The following is a 12298-nucleotide window of genomic DNA, read 5'->3' as shown; positions in this document are numbered from 1 at the left end:
ATTTCTCATTATTAGTGTATAGGAATGCAAGGGATTTCTGTGTGTTGATTTTATATCCTGCAACTTTACTGTATTCATTGATTAGCTCTAGTAGTTTTCTGGTAGAGTCTTTAGGGTTTTCTGTGTAGAGGATCATGTCATCAGCGAACAGTGAAAGTTTTACTTCTTCTTTTCCTATTTGTATTCCTTTTATGTCTTTTTCTGCTCTGATTGCTGTGGCCAAAACTTCCAGAACTATGTTGAATAGTAGTGGTGAGAGTGGGCACCCTTGTCTTGTTCCTGACTTTAGGGGAAATGCTTTCAGTTTTTCACCATTGAGGATAGTGTTTGCTGTGGGCTTGTCATATACAGCTTTTATTATGTTGAGGTATGCTCCTTCTATTCCCACCTTCTGGAGGGTTTTTATCATAAATGGATGTTGAATTTTGTCAAAGGCTTTCCCTGCATCTATTGAGATAATCATATGATTTTTATTTTTCAGTTTGTTAATGTGGTGTATTACATTGATTGATTTGTGGATATACCTGTTTCCTTTTTTTCATCCAAATGTGGCTACTCAAAGATGTTAAATTATCTTTCTGGCTTGCTTAATATTTCCATCAGACAGGGTGCTCAGGGCTGGTACACTGGGATGACCCTGATGGATGGGATGGGGAGGGAGGTGAGAGGGAGGTTCAGGATGGGGAACAGATGCACACCCATGGCTGATTCATGTGAATGTATGGCAAAAACCACCACAATATTGTAAAGTAACTAGCCTCCCATTAAAACAAATAAATATAAAAAATTTCCATCAGGCAGACTCTAAGGATGTTTTTTAAATTCTTAACTTTTTATTTTATATTGGAGTATAGTTGATTTATCATGCTCTTTTTCAGGTATATAGCAAAATGATTCAGTTATACATATAAATATAACTGTTCTTTTCCCATATAGGTTATTACAGAATTCCCTGTGCTACAGAGTAGGTTCTTACTGATTATTTACTTTATATATAGGCAGGCTCTAAGGTAGTATTTTTTAATTTCTTTATTATTTATTTACTTATTTTTCTATGCTTGGCCACAAAATAGAAAAGCAGGACCTCAGTTCCCCAACCAGGGATCAAACTCGTGCCTGCTACAGTGGAAGCATGGAGTCCCAGCCCCTGAAGCTCCGGGGAAGCCCCAGGCTCGAAGGTTTGACCAGGGTGTTCTATGACCGAGAATGAGCAGAGGGACAAGAATGATTAGACACTTACAAGTCAAAGAAACGAGAAGCCAAGTTATAGAAAAGATCATCCGGGTACAACTAGTGGGAAGCTGCTGTATAATGCAAGAAGCCCAGCCTGGTGCTCTGTGATGACCTAGAAGGGATGGCTGCGAGGGAGGCTCCAGAGGGAGGGGACAAACGCATACAGCTAATTCACGATGATGCACAGCAGAAGCCAACACAACACTGTAAAGCAATTATCCTCCAATTAAACAAAAAAGAAAAACCGTCCATGTAGAAATCGAAACCATCCAAAATGACAGGAATAAATGTTGGTGGGAGAGAAACAAGCCATGTGCTTAACATATTTAAGGAATGAGAGGCATCCAGGAGAAATATGAGGTGGTAGCATCTAAAGGGGGGTTTCCCTGGTGGCTCAGATGGTAAAGAATCCACCTGCCAATGCAGGAGACATGGATTTGATCTCTGGGTTGGGAAGATCCCCTGGAGAAGCGAATGGCAACCCACTCCAGTATTCTTGCCTGGAGAATCCCATGGACAGAGGAGCCTGGCGGGTACAGTCCATGGGGTTGCAAAGAGCTGGATGCAACTGAGCGGCTAAACAACAAGCAAAAATGATCTCAAGGGTGCCTGTGCCTGCCAACATCCAGGCATTCCCCTCCTGCACACAGTGAGCATCCAACAGGGAATAACTCACCTCAGATGCTCTATATGCTGCGAACCGGATCCTCCAAGGCCTCACCCAAAAGTGAGACCATTTTTAGGGAATGGGGCACACAGTCGAGGCTCAAGGACATCAGATTCTGGATATGAACAATAGACTTGAACACGTCTTCAAACCGGGTACCCACCGAGACATAGGTCAACCTGCAGAAAGATAAAACAGCGGGAGACATAAAGATAGCTAACAAACACATGAAAAAATGCTCAACATCCCTCATAATCAGAGAAATGCAAATCAAAACCACAATGAGATACCATTTCACACCAGTCAGAATGGCTGCGATCCAAAAGTCTACATGCAATAAATGCTGGAGAGGGTGTGGAGAGAAGGGAACCCTCTTACACTGTTGGTGGGAATGCAAACTAGTACAGCCACTGTGGAGAACAGTGTGGAGATTCCTCAAAAAACTGGAAATAGAACTGCCATATGATCCAGCAATCGCACTCCTGGGCATACACACCAAGGAAACCAGAATTGAAAGAGACACATGTACTCCAATGTTCATTGCAGCACTGTTTATAATAGCCAGGACATGGAAGCAACCTAGATGTCCATCTGCAGATGAATGGATAAGAAAGCTTTGGTACATATACACAATGGAGTATTACTCAGCCATTAAAAAGAATGCATTTGAACCAGTTCTAATGAGGTGGATGAAACTAGAGCCTATTATACAGAGTGAAGTAAGCCAGAAAGAAAAACACCAATACAGTATACTAATGCATATATATGGAATTTAGAAAGATGGAAATGATAACCCTGTATACGAGACAGCAAAAGAGACACAGATGTATAGAACAGTCTTTGGGACTCTGTGGGAGAGGGTGAGGGTGGGATGGTTTGGGAGAATGGCATTGAAACATGTATATTATCATATGTGAAACGAATCGCCAGTTCAGTGTCAATGCATGTTACAGGATGCTCGGGGCTGGTATGTGGGGATGACCCAGAGGAAGGATAAAGGGAGGAGGGAGGTGGGAGGGGGGTTCGGGAGGGGGAACTCATGTACACCCGGGGCGGATTCATGTCAGTGTATGGCAAAACCAACCAATATAATATTGTAAAATAATTAGCCTCCAATAAAAATTTAAAAAAAAACAACAACAGCGGGAGCGTTACGGCCTCGGTCCCACACAGAGTATGTGCCTCTTCTCCATGTCATTCTTCCTGCCTTCCCTCTTCAGGCCAAAGCAGATTTTCAGTGTTTATCACATGCTGCTCTCCATCTCAGACTCCCAGCCAGGTCAGGGGATGTCTGTTAATTTCAAAGTCAGGTTGTCCAAGGACCTACTGTAGAGCACAGGGAACTCTGTTCAATATTATGCATCACCTTAAATGGGAAAAAGAATTTGAAAAGGAATAGATATATATCTCTTGGACAGCAAGGAGATCAAATCAGTTAATCCTAAAGGAAATCAATCCTGAATATTTATTGGAAGGACTGATGCTGAAGCCTGAAGCTCCGATACTTTGGTTACCTGATGCAAAGAGTTGACTCATTGGAAAAGACCCCGATGCTGGGAAAGATCAAAGGCAGGAGGAGAAGGCGATGACAGAGGACGAAATGGCTGGATACCATCACTGAGTCAATGGACATGAACTCGGGCAAACTCCAGGAGATGGTGAGGGACAGGGAAGCCTGGTGTGCTGTAGTCCATGGGTTTGCAAAGAGCCAGACATGACTGAGTGACTGAACAATGACAATGGGGAAAGAACTTCTCTGCTGATCACCTCAGCTTCAGATAACCACCTGTAACACAAGCTGTGTATGAAGAGTATTCTGTCTGACCTACACCAGGCTGACGGGAAGCCTTTCAAATATGGGAAGATGGGGACTTCCCTGGGGGCCTAGCAGCTAAGACGCTGCACTCCCAATGCAGGGGGCCCAGGTTCAATCCCCACGCAGGGAACTAGAAACCACATGCCATCAGTAAAAGCTCGCAGGCCACAACAAAGACTCAGTGCAGATAGACAGATGCACGCGTGCTCAGTCACTCAGTCATGTCTGACTCTTTGTGGCCCCCCATGGGCTAGAGCCCACGAGGCTCCTCTGTCCATGGGAGTTCCCAGGCAAGAATTCTGGAGGGGATCGCCATTTCCTTCTCCAGGGGATCTTCCTGACCCAGGGATGGAACCCACATCTTCCTGCATCGGCAGGCGGATTCTTTACCACTGAGCCACCTGGGAAACCCAGTGATGGAAGAGAGTAACTATTATTCCCGGGGGAACACCTGAGGTGGGGTAAACCAGCACCTACCAGAGTATCTGAAGGTGACAGCAGGGATGTTTCACAGCTTTCACAGGATCTGTTCTGACATGTCATCAAGGTCACTGTTACGGATTTCCAGCTCCCAGAGGCTCTCCTTAATGTGCAGGAAGTTGCAGAGGTCTCTCCAACAGGCAAGGGTCCTCATTTTACTACTTGGAGGAAAAACATCAAGTCTCTAGAGGAACAAATTCAACTCCAGCCATTTCAAAGATAACACATACTCTAAAATATCCTTTGAGGGAATTCTCTGGAGGGCCAGTGGTCAGGACTCCGCACTCTCACTGCCGAGGGTGTGAGTTAGAGTCTTTCTTGGGGAACTAAGATCCCACAAGTTGCATGGCTTGCACACAGGCAAATAAGTGAGTAAAATAAATAAGGGACCTTCCCTGGTGGTCCAATGGTTAATAATCCTCCTTGCAATGCAAGTGACATTAGTTCAATCTCTGGTAGGGGAAGATCCCACATACTGCAGAGCAATTAAGCCCGTGCATCACAACTTTTGAGCCTGCGCTCCAGAGCCCAGGAGTCACAGCTACTGAGCCCAAGTGCTGCAACTACTGAAGCCTGAGTGCCCGAGAGCCTGTGCTCCGAAACTAGAGAAGCCACCACCATTAGAAGCCCAGGCACTGCAACTCGGGAGGAGCTCCCACTCAGCACAGTGAGAAGAGCCCGCACAGCAGTGAAGACCCGGCACAGCCAAAAATAAATGATTAAATCTTTAAAAAAAATAAGTAAATAAGCAAGTACACAAGTAAGTAAATAAAATATCTTTTGAGTGCGCCTGTTCCCTGACTCAGACTTAATACTTGGAAGAAATAAAGTATGGTGAAGTGTGAGAGACGATGGACCCACAAAAGCATCAGTAGTCACTGAGTCTGTAGGCAGGCAAGAAACAGCTTACGGAGGGCAGCGTCTCTGAGTGTGAGGACGCGCACTGCTAAGAAACAGCGACATGGATAGCACATGTTGCATGCTACGTACACCTGTGAACATCTCTAAGGCTTCAGTTCATCTGCACAACTGAAAAGCAGAGGTTAAACCAGTGATTCTTAAAGAAGGGATGTTTTGGAGATATGTCTGAAGATATGTTTTACCATCACCCCTGGAGAGAGGGAATAAGTTCTAGTGTTTTCTTGTGGGTAGAGGTCAGTGTTACTACTGAACAGGGCAGTCCCCAATCACAAAGAATTATCTGGCTCAAAATGTCATTAATACTGATATTTAACCCAGAAACCCTGAGTTAAACACAAGTAGAGAGATTGTAAAAATCACTGGTTCAATAAGAGACCAGATCAATTTCTTCATGGCCTTCAGTTTCTTGTTATAGTCAACAAGCAAAAGAATTACGGGCAGGTCTTAGGAATACAGGAATGAACCTTTTTTTTTAGAACACTCCGCCTGTGCCCAGACACACAGACACATGCACCCCCGTGTTCATCGCAGCATTATTCTAGGACATGGAAGCAACCTACATGTCCACTTACGGGTGAATGGATAAAGAAGTTGCGGTACCTATATACAGTGGAATATTACTCAGCCATAAAAAGGAATGCGTTTGAGTCGGTTCTAATGAGGGGGATGAACCTAGAGCTATTATACAGAGTGAAGTAAGTCAGAAAGAAAAAAACCAACTATCATATATTAACACATATATATGGATCTAGAACGATGGTACTGATGAAACTATTTGCAGAGCAGGAAGAGAGATGCAGACATAGAGAAGAGACCTGTGAACACAGCAGGGGAAGAAGAGGGTGGGATGAACTGAGAGAATAGTGTGGAAACATATGTTACCACGTGGAAAATTAGGTGACCAGCGGAAATCTGCTGTAAGACACAGGGAGCTCAAATCCTCTGCTCCGTGACAACGAAGAGGTGTGGGAAGGGGTAGGAGGTGGGAGGGAGGTTCAAGAGAGAGGGGGCATATACGTATCTATGGCTGATGTGTGTTGTTGTATAGCAGAAACCAACATTGTAAAGCAATTATCTCCCAATTAAAAATAAATTTTAAATATTTAAGTAATAATTAAAATCCTTAAAAATTAAAAAAAAAAAAGAAAACTCACCTGGAAGTTAGCCTTTTTGGCTGTTTGTCTTTAAAGATGTATTGAACACTCAACTCAGTTTTCTGTAGAAGATAGCAATGCTCCAGGCAATATAATGAAACCAAAAGATCTTTTGTGTTTTTGAATATAAATGGTAACTTCTAAAAAAGAGCCCACTATTGTAAATTCTTCATCCTCATTCTCAGCAAGACAACAGAACAAAGGCATGTGGTCTTCCACTGCGTTTGGATTATCACCCAAATATTTTGTTTTCTCTCGGAAGTACTGCTTAAGTTCTCCTGTCAACAGATGAGAGTCAAAGGCCATCTCAGGAATTTTTCTCCTCATTAAGAAGACTGAAAACAGAAGTAATTACTGGACTGAAGTCATTGTATCTTTCTCGTCTCTTTTTATATAATTTACAGGTGGAAGGAATCTGACACTCAGTTAATATCAACATATACACTATGGCTGCACAACTCCTGGATTTTCAAGTGTACGAACATGTGATGGTCTTTATGGTTGCTGCTTGGCAAAAGAATCTTCAGGGCCTTCAACTCAGGGACATCAGCAGCAGTAAACCCAGCATGCCTGAGGTCCCCATCACTACAACGCAGAATGACACAACCCTTCCAAGGCCAGCAAACACAGGCATTCCAGGAGGACTCGGAGGCACAGACAGGCGGGGACTGCAGCGTTCCATGCCAATGTGTTGGCAAGAAAGCAGGCATATAAGTCAGTAAGCATTGGGCACGAGAATTTCCCATCATCCTCCGTCTCCATCTGCCAACTTAGGTCCATGCATGTGACCCAGCATAAGCTGGGCACGTGGCATAGGTCCACAAACGTGTCCTTCTCTTGCACCAGCCTGAGGGCGGTCAGGGCCTTGCATCTATTCTTGAAGAATAAGGTGAAATACTTCCTCCTCTTTTTGTTGGGGAACTTCAGGATCATGGAGTAGTTGTTCTCCTTTGTGAACGCTCTCCTGGCAGCCTCATGTTCGGGTCTGGAGGGGACAAGGAACGAGGAGCTGGCACCATCTTTCTTTTCAACAAATGGGACAGGAGCAGCGGCAGCAGCACCTGCTTTCTGCTGTCGCCACACAAGGCGGATTCATGGTCAACGGTCAGATCAGTCTCCATGTCCTTGAGAACAAGGAGGAGCTTCCCAGGATCAGACAGAATGGGAAAGCGAAAAAAAAAAAAAAAAAAGCAAAGATCAGAATCCAACGGGAGCCTGGCCACTGGGTCAGTCCTTGGCAATCAGCTCAACCAAGCTGCACGCAGCCTTCAGATCTATGCTGTGAGAAGGCAGATGAACTATGTGTAAGAGGACACCTTCCCAGATGTCCCCATGTGTCCACTGTAACAGCATCACTTTACAATCGTCATTTTGCCAGCAGCCTTCTCTCCCACCAGGAACACATTCCGGTCCTTTCAATATCGTTACTAGGATTACACAGCATTAAGTATCCTGAGACCACTGACTATCATTTCTTGGTAGAACTTATTGTGAACTTTTTTGAAAAGGCATTTTTCCCACTGAGGGAGGATTTTTTCCCTTGAGGAGGACTCCATAGGTGTCTTTGATACCTAAGTCAATGAGCACAGGGCAGAAGAAATATAGAACAGATCAAAAATTCAATGTACAAATATTATATACATATATGTCCTGTCTTTGGCACCTGGAGCCTCCCCCACCTCACATTCTCATATTGCCCAACACAGTGCCAGGCTGACTGAAGCCCTCCTCCTGGCTCCTATGGGCAAAGTGTGGAGGCCTCCTTCACAGTCGCTGATGCTCCAAAAGCAAAGATCAACAGGCGTCCAGGTGTGTGTTAAAGATGTATCCTCCATCAATACATTTAGCTTCTGGGGGGGTCCCCACCAAATCCAAAGCCCTGAGACAGAAAAGCCACTCCAAGCTCACAAAGAGGGCTGCAGCACCCAACCCCCAATCCCTGACTACTCTGAAGACCGGCGCCATGAATAAAGGGGGCCTGGTCCCCAATAATTCACTGACAGCCTCGTGAATGCGGGTAATGCGGAGAAGATGGAAAACAATTCAGAGTCCAGCCTGAATCACTCTCCTGCTGGCAGGCTCCACGTCCCAGCGCTTCAGATGCCTGAGACTGCTCAGAGGGCTCCTGCCCAGGTGAAGCAACCCTTGGGACCGAGAGCCCACAGAGAACCGTTCCCAGGACCTGACTCCTCTAGCGCCAGATTACACAAGAGCTGAAGGAAGAGTCCCCAGGGCTCCTTCAAGCAAAATACAAGGGTCTAGAGAGACCTCGCGGCTTACGCGATATAAATGTTTATCAGATGATTTAAAAAGAAGGGCAAATGTGGAACATACTCTCAGTAGTAATGAAAATGTTCAGTTTCAACACGCATGCAACTGCAACATCGTTCCATCAAGGGAACACGGAAAGTGTTTTTTGGCTCCGAATTCCCACATCTCTGCTGAAACGCCTCATCTTTACACCCACTGTTCCCTTCTTTTCCTCTAAGTATTTGATGTATTTGCAGTAGCATTCCATTTTATTTTTTTATTCTCATTTCTTTGGTTGTGCTGGGTTGTCGTTGCTGTGCACGGGCTTTCCCTAGTTTCAGAGACAGGGGCTACTCTTCATGCAGCGCATGGTCTTCTCACTGTGGTGGCTTCTCTTGTTGCTGAGCACAGGCTTGGCTCTAGGTGCATGGGCTTCAATAGTTGCAGCATGCGGGCTCGGTAGGTGTGGCTCTTGCACCTAGAGTGCACAGGCTTCAGTAATTGAAGCTCACGAGCTTTGTTGCTCCACAGCATATGGAATCTTCCCCAGATCAGGGATAGAACCTGTGTCCCCTGCTCTGGCAAGTGGCTTCTTATCCACTGACCCACCAGGCAAGTATTTTAAAGGCTGCGTCTTTCAATTCAAACATCTGGGTCATCTACGGCTCTGGTAGCGGCCATTCTTTTCTCTTGATTATGGTCAGAGTTGCTGCATGTCCTATATACCGTGTTTGCTTTCTTTTTTTACATCTTAAGCTGTATGGTGTATATTAAAGAACAGAAGAGAGAAGACCACCCCTACTTCCCATAGGGCTTTGAGATTCAATACAAAACCAGGTCTCTTCACTTTCAGTCCATCCCAGTTCATTTGGGGTGATTTTATATCAGCTCCTTCTCCCTCCCAGTTCCCCACATTTTGAACTAGCCTGGACACACACATATGTAAACACACAGCTCCTCAGCCAGGAGCCAATGACAACTTCCCCAAAGTTAAGCACATGTGAGGAGAAATAGGAGCTGCATGCACACATGCCCCATGAAGCCGACAGTGGTTTCCCTATAAATCCTTCAAGGGCCTCAAGAATTACCCCACACATCCACAGAAGGAGAACTCTTAGGACCCCAAAGAGCCTCCTGTGTATTCAGATGTCACTGTTGTTTAGCTGCTCAATTGTGTCTCTTTTGTGATCCCATGGACTGTAGCCCACCAGGTTCCTCCTGATGGACTGTGGTTCCACCAGGAAACCATGGGGTTTCCCAGGCAAGAATACTGGAGTGGGTTGCCATTTCCTTCTCCAGGGGATCTTCCTGACCCAGAGACCAAACCTGGGTCTCTGGCATTGCAGATGGAAATCTTTACCGCTGAGCCACCAGGAAATCCCATGTAGATACTGTATCATGAAAACCAAAACCAAGCATTTCCCAGGGGGTTCAGCTCAGAGTGAAATTTCGTCAGGGAACTGGGCAGATCTGTAAGAGTTGCCTTTTAGACCTGTGGGATCAAGGTAGCCTTGAAGCGTGACATCTGCATGTTGACTGAGTGACCTGGCTCTCAGACACTGCAATTTGACCACACATGACACGTGTTACAGTCCTTGCTGTTCAAAAACCTAAATGGCTGATCTGAAATTGATTTAGAGCACGGTACTGCCTCTTGACCAGAGAGACTGACATGGCATCCTCCTTTACAAGTCAGTTCTTTGCTTCTTGTAGCTAGAACACCCAATCACCCAGCAGGAGAGGGTTTGCCTGAAAGAAATGTCCAATGTCAGCGCTAGTACCTTACTGCCTAGTCCCTTCACTCTGCCAGAGTGGGCAGAGTGACTCTAGTAAGCCTAAGGAATGATTGCTGGTGCCACTGCGTCCAGGTCACCCCTAACACCACCACCATCCCCCGCTCCTCTTGTCCATATACCACATCTGGACCAGTCTACAGACCAAAGGCAAAGCAGGGCCAGGGACGTTCATAACCCTGAGCCTGAGGGACTGTTTCAGCTTTGTAGGGATGAAGACAACAACTCTCACTTCTCAAACCGTGCGATCTGTGCCACGCCATTTGAACATGGGCATCATCTCACTGGGTGCTCACAGGCACCCTAGGAAGCAGGTACTGCTGTCAACCCATTGCAGACAAGGCCTTCCTGTTGTAGAAAAGCAGCACGGACGGGCCTTATCCCTCTTTAATCATTTAAAGGAAACACAGAAGAAAAATTTACAAATATGTGTATACATGTGTGTATACATATGCGTATCTATGTATATACACATATATAAATATGTACAATATATAAAACAGCATGCTGACTTTTTTTAACTTGGAGGATTACAGCTTTCATTGAAATTAAAGCTTTCCATGCTCTCACTGCAGGTGTGCTGGTATTTCTTCAGGATCATTACCTTTTCTTATATTTAAAGGAAAGGCAGAAAATCTACTAGTAATTATGTCTTTCTTTAATCCAAAAGTGGAGGAAAAGGTATGCAGAAAAAAAATTTTTTTCCATTGTATTGTCAGAGGCTGTTAGATAAATTATTTCTATTGATTTAGTTGTGTTTATTTACAAGGAGCGTCCTAATTTTCATGGAAAAGAACTTATTTAATAGCTGAGGCTTAATCTTTTTGACTTTACTTATGAAATTTTCCTTGAGTGCTCAATCTAATAGCCTGAGTGTCTTAAAGCAGCAATCAAAAGAAACTTGTACAAATATAACAAAATGTTAACTGTATAATCTAAGAGCATAAGAATAGTCAGTATAGACTTCTTTCCATTTTTCTGTATATTTGAAGTTCTTTACAATAAGTTGTTCAGGCATAGGGGAAAGTCACCTGCCTGATACTAACAAACCTTGACTTCCCACAGAACACTCACAAGGTCGCTCGTGGGAAAACGGGTATCCATGTTTGAAAGCTATAAAAAAAAAAAATTTAAGGAAGTCTTATTTTCACTGAGTAAAATTTAGAAAATGGACAAAAAAAGAATTTCTCATAACTTCACTGACACAGGTACATAAACTTTCAGTATATTATTATAGTTCTTTCCAATCCTTTCTGTGTATATACTATTTGTACTATTTTGTAATATACATTCATATTTTGAACACTTTTTAAAAAATAGAATGTCATTTGATTACTGGCATCATGGTATTCCATGATATAAGTTATATAAACATACCATACTATAGTTACCAAACTTATTCAACAAAATCACCTGGGAAAATTCTTTGGGACCCACCAACTAAATAAGAATCTCCAGGGATGGCAAAGAATATGAATTTTTGAAGCTTATCTTGTGATTATAATGCATTTAATTGACCTAATTAATTAGCACAGACTTCATTTGTTTAATCCCTTATTTTCAAACATCAAACAGTTTTCGAATTTCTGCTAAACGACAATCACAATAAATACCTGTAAGGACAGGTATCTCTCTGCATACATATACAATTATTTCTTGAGGACAATTAAGTAGTTTGTTTGCTTTTTAAAAAGAATTTAGTAATCAGGGACTATGGAATAACTGCAGTTCAGGGAGTGCTCACCCCACCACAATCAGAGAATTCTACGGGAGACTCATCTAGGGTCAACTGGAAGTTAAGACTACTAACAACCCTTGAAAAACTCTTAAAAGACTGAGGTTTGCCTTCTCCTTTATCTCCATAATAACAAAGGTCCTGCTCAAAAGGGCCTCCTTGAGTACAGCACTGAAATTGGCTCTTGCTACCTTCTGCTGTTGTGTGCTATTTTAAAATACAGATATGTTAGTTCGCTTTGTGTGGATA

General features: G+C 43.8%; 1 pseudogene across 1 annotated transcript in view; it reads right to left on the bottom strand.

The window, feature by feature from the left end:
- Positions 1-12298, bottom strand: part of LOC129546927 (NACHT, LRR and PYD domains-containing protein 11-like) — a 52374-nt pseudogene that overhangs the window by 38542 nt on the left and 1534 nt on the right. The window contains exons 2-4 of the transcript XR_016035765.1: positions 6272-7504; positions 4194-4354; positions 1910-2079 (exon numbers count right to left, since the gene is read on the bottom strand). The product of XR_016035765.1 is annotated as an NACHT, LRR and PYD domains-containing protein 11-like (transcript). The remainder of the gene's footprint in view (positions 1-1909; positions 2080-4193; positions 4355-6271; positions 7505-12298) is intronic.

The sequence above is a fragment of the Moschus berezovskii genome, chromosome 22, assembly GCF_049115385.1.
Source record: "Moschus berezovskii isolate FMDL1 chromosome 22, NW_MosBer_1.0, whole genome shotgun sequence".
Taxonomy (NCBI): Eukaryota; Metazoa; Chordata; class Mammalia; order Artiodactyla; family Moschidae; genus Moschus; species Moschus berezovskii.
Note: the sequence above shows the minus strand (reverse complement) of the source record. Positions and strands in the feature narration are given on the sequence as shown.